Source organism: Epinephelus fuscoguttatus, linkage group LG22, assembly GCF_011397635.1.
Source record: "Epinephelus fuscoguttatus linkage group LG22, E.fuscoguttatus.final_Chr_v1".
NCBI lineage: Eukaryota > Metazoa > Chordata > Actinopteri > Perciformes > Serranidae > Epinephelus > Epinephelus fuscoguttatus.
Genome location: NC_064773.1, coordinates 27,441,449 through 27,446,580, shown reverse-complemented (window position 1 = coordinate 27,446,580; position 5,132 = coordinate 27,441,449). Strand labels below are relative to the sequence as shown.

The 5,132-nt window shown below is 36.7% G+C and overlaps 1 protein-coding gene across 1 annotated transcript in view; it reads right to left on the bottom strand.

Annotated features, from left to right (window-relative positions):
• Nucleotides 1–4,727: 4,727 nt before the first annotated feature.
• arid2 (AT rich interactive domain 2 (ARID, RFX-like)) overlaps nucleotides 4,728–5,132 on the bottom strand; it is a 43,300-nt gene continuing 42,895 nt past the window's right edge. Inside the window, exon 21 of the mRNA XM_049567156.1 lies at nucleotides 4,728–5,132. This exon is cut by the window's right edge and continues 1,294 nt beyond it. The gene's annotated coding sequence lies outside the window, so the exon portion shown is untranslated.

The window sequence follows — 5,132 nt, the reverse complement described above, 5'->3', positions numbered from 1 at the left end:
CTGGCGCCCCCTACTGAAGCCGCCGAGTATTACAGAGCAGAGCGGATTTATCCCTCTAGTGGTGTTTACAGTGCAAAGAAATACAGCAACAGGTGGTGGAGAGGCCAATAACTGTATTCAACTTCTTCCACGTTGTTATGTGAACAAGACTATATATATGTATACACGCACACACACCAACCACTTCATTAGGAACACTTTGCTAGTACCAGGTTGGACTCCCTTTTGCCTTCAGAACTGCCTTAATTCTTTGTGGCATAGATTCAACAAGGTGCTGAAAACATTCCCTTAGAGATTTAGTCCATATTGACATGACAGCATCACACACCACATCCACCACATCCCAAAGGTGCTCTATTGGATTGAGATCTGGTGACTGTGGAGGCCATTGGAGTACAGTGAACTCATTGTCATGTTCAAGAAACCAGTTTGAGATAATTTGAGCTTTGTGAGCTTTGGTGCGTTATCCTGCTGGAAGTAGCCATCAGAAGATGGGTATACTGTGGTCATAAAGGGATGAACGCTGTCAGCAACAATACTCAGGTAGGCTGTGGCATTTAAACAATGTTCAGTTTGTACTAAGGGGCCCAAAGTGTGCCAAGAAAATATCCCCCACACCATTACACCACCACCACCAGCCTGAACTGTTGATACAAGGCAGGATGGATCCATGCTTTCATGTTGTTTACGCCAGATTCTGACCCTACCATCTGAATGTCACAGCAGAAATCAAGACTCGTCAGACCAGGCAACGTTTTTCCAATCCTCTATTGTCCAATTTAGGTGAGCCCGTGTGAATTGTAGCCTCAGTTTCCTGTTGTTAGCTGACAGGAGTGGCACCTGGTGTGATTCTCTGCTGCTGTAGCCCATCTGCTTCAAGGTTCGACGTGTTGTTCGTTCAGACATGGTCTTCTGCAGACCTTGGTTGTAACAAGTGGTTATTTGAGTTACTGTTGCCTTTCTGTCATCTTGAACCAGTCTGGCCATTCTCTCCTCTGACCTCTGGCATCAACAAGGCATTTTGGCCCAGAGAATTGCCGCTCACTGGATCAACTGAGGAACATCTTCAAAATTAGATCACTTCAATAACACAAAGAAAATTATACATGCTCTGACATTTTCCCACCTTGATTGCTGTAATGCCTTGTTCATCTGCCTAGACAATAGAGCAACACATCAGCTACATTTAAAATTCATCAGCTAGACTTTAAACAAAACAATCCTCACGCATCACGCTGATTTTGGCTTCACTGCATTGGTTTCCAGTCTCTTTAAGAATTCACTTTGAAGTGCTTTTAATCACATACAAGGCTCTAAATGATCTGGCATTGGAGTAAATAACTGAGCTTCTCACACCATAGTGAACAGATCCCTCAGATCTTCTAGTCTGAGTCTTCTGACTGTTCCAGAGTTCAGATTAGAGACAAAGTGTGATGGAGCCTTTGCAGCACTGGCTCCTCTGCTCTGGAACAACCTCCCACTGTGCATCAGATCAGCTTACTCTGTTAACGTTTTTAATCTCACCTCAAAGCTTCTACAGACTGGCTTTCCTTAAGAACTGATGGACTTCTATTGCTATACCATTTAATTTTACTTATTTATTGTCATTATTGCCTCTCGTTGAGTTTTTCTGTGTGTATGTGTGTGTGTGTGTATTTGCAGATATGTGTATGCATACATATATGTATGTGTTCATGTGTATATGTAGGTGTATGTTTATGCATATGTTTTATTATTATTGCTTTTGTTTTGCATTTTCTTCATCTTGGTAAGCAAGAAAAATTAAGTTTCATTTCATTTACTTGGTTAAAAAAAGGTCATCATATCACACCACAAAATGAAAGCCATTCCATAAAATGTTTTGTGGCTCCAAATATCCAAATTTGACAGTTTAAATGTAGCTAGTGCTGCAGAAGCCAAGGTTTTAATAGTAAAGTTGGCTGAATTCAATTTAGCTGCTTCTATTTCAGGGTCCTGGCATTGTGCATCCCAGCTCACTGTAACACTGGCCTGACCTACTGGGACACATGAACTGAAGAGAGTCATCATTAATGTCATTAGAAACACCTGTGCTTTTCCTACTATGACTTTTGACAAGCCAAAAATGTCAAAATGTGGAAAAATGCAAGTGTGAATTAAAACAATTGTTTAGAGCAGCCACAAATCACATTTTAGGGCCTTTATATGTGGTTCTTTAAATGAGTAGTGTTAGCTAGAATGAATGAAAAACGAGCACCACCTCAGCAGTGATTAAGACTCCTTGCCCGTTTTGACTGAATGCAGAAACACCACAGCAATGACCACTGAACAACAAACATGGACGCAAAAATAACCCAACATAAGGATCTCACATTATGCTTTAAACACTAACAAACTGAGACACAGTACAGTCTTTTGATGAATACAGAATGTTCCCTGTAAGATTAAACACAAAGTATGTTTTGGGAGCTGTGGGAAGTGGAGCGCTCAGCAAAGTCATTAACAATCAATTATGTTGAAAAGAAGGAAGCAAAGAAAAGTGTCCAGTGGTTAAGCAGAACAAAAGGATGAGCCTGCCAGAAAAATGGAGCTTGTTAGGTTATATCAGACAAGAGGGCTGTTTGAAGTCCTAACTACCAACCATGAAAACTGAGTGCTCAATATTAAAAACACTGGCATCTGTTCAGACATTTCTTATTTAGCACACAACAGGGAGCCGGGAGGAATCCAAGAAAAGATTCATACTCTGTGTTCTCTACACCAGTGGTTCCCTGTTTTATTTGGCTGTGACTAACAGCTATAGCCCTCTCTATCAGTTGGTTGGTTGGTGGGTTGACCAATTTTGCCCCACCCTTTGGCAGCCACAGTTTTTGCCCTAGTGGAGGCTAAATTTTGAATGGAGGTGGCAGTCATTGCGAATTCACATTTGTTGTCACACATTTGTTGTCAGACAGTCCTGGAGGAAGTAAGGGCATGTTCCAAAAGTGTGCCTTTGATTTTATTTCAAAATGTCTTTAATAGAAAGTGTAATTATAAAAACTGAATCGCTGGATGTTTAGGTTAGGTCAAGACTACATCTTGGAATGATGAAAGCTGGATGTTTATGTCTATTATATACTCTTAGCAAACTATTATTTCAACCATTTATTCATTACTTTTAGTTAATAGAATCATTTATACATTACGTTTAACCAGCTATTTAACCCTTTATCCATTTCTTTTTGGCTAACTATTTCAACTTTTATTCATTAATTTTAGCTAACTATTTCACCTTTTATCCATTACTTTTAGCTATTTCATCTTTTATCCATTACTTTTAGCTAACTATATCAACCATTAAATATATTACTTTAAGCTAGGTATTTCCCATTTTATCCATTAGGCTACTTTCAGCTATTTTACCTTATATCCATTTCTTTTAGCTAATTGTTTATCCATTACTTTTAGCCAACTATTTCAACCATTTATTTAGCTAACTATTTTACCTTATATCAATTACTTTGAGCTAGCTAGTTCACCTATCATTTATTACTTTGAGCTATTTCACCTTTTATCCATTACCTTTAACTATTTCACCTTTTATCCATTACTTCTCGCTAACTATATCAATCATTTATACATTACTTTAAGCTATCTCCAGATGTTTTATCCATCACTTTTAGCTGTCTATTTCAACCATTTATCCATTACTTATAGCTAACTATTTCACCTTTTATCAATTACTTTCAGCTAGCTATTTCACTTTTTATCTGTTACCTTGAGCTATTTCATCACATTACTTTTAGCTATTTCACCTTTTATCCATTACTTTTCGCTAACTATTTCAACCATTTATTCATTACTTTAAGCTATTGCACTTTTTATCTATTACTCTTAGCTAACTATTTTACCTTTTATCCATTCCCTTTAGCTAACGATTTCACCTTTTATATATTACTTTTTGCTAACTATTTCCCCTTGTATCCATTACTTTAGCTGTCACCTTTTATCCATTAATTTTAGCTGTCATCTTTATCCATTACTTTTAGCTATTTCACCTTTTCCATTTATACATAACTTTAAGCTAACAATTACAATTGTTTATGCACTACTTCTAGCTGACTATTCAGCTGTTAATTTCTTTTAGCTAATTATGACAACTATCTATTACTTTTAGCTAACTTTACAATTGTTTATCTATTACTTTTATCTTATTCATTATTTTTTAGCAAACTATTGACTACTAATGCATTATGTTCTTTTACTATTTTAGCAAAGTATTTTACCTATATCTTTAATTTTTAGCTAATCTTTTATCCATTACTTTTCGTTATCCATTTCAACCATTTATACATTACATCTAGCGTACTATATGAAGTTTAGTTTTGTATTTCAACCATTTATCCATTTCTTTTGGCAAACCATTTTAAGCATTTATCCATCTCTTTTGATGTTCTATGTAAAATATTTCTACATTTCATTAACCGTTTCAGGTGTTTATCTATTACCTTTGGTTAACTGTTCAGAATTATCTACTCATTTGTTAATTTTCATGCACTCTCAATCTCAACACAATGTTCAGGTGTTAAAGTTCACTCAATGAGTGGGATTTCTTTTCCAAATTAGTTGGGCCACTCCAAATCTTTCCACGAGTGCCCCTAGTTGGATGTCTCTGCACAACATCAACTGTTGCATGTGCATTGATCAACAGGAAAGAGAGAGAAGTTGATGGAAGAAAAAAATGAAGAAACAAGCATAAAACCAAAGCAAAATGTTCAGTGTTTTATTTAAAAACTATAAACAGTCACCAAAGTAAATAAAGCCAATCTCTAACAGACTGTTAGGTCTATGTATAGTCACACATCCTACTGACACCGCAGAAATGAGGATGGTTGGGTCGCCCCGGTCAGATGCTAATACGACAGGCAGTCATAAATGTTACACAACACACGGTAGAGAGGACAGTCTGAGGACGTGAGCCGGAATGTGGCATGGTATTAAGAATGAAAAAATAGTACAATAAAACTCCACACTATATTAAGATAGAAAAAAGTAGTGAAGAAAATATCATACCTGCACGTAAAGCAAAGAACACAGGAGAAAACCTGTATAAAAACTCCATGTATTTAAACCAATTTACAAATACAAAAAAATTTTGGTACGCGCACTGTGCC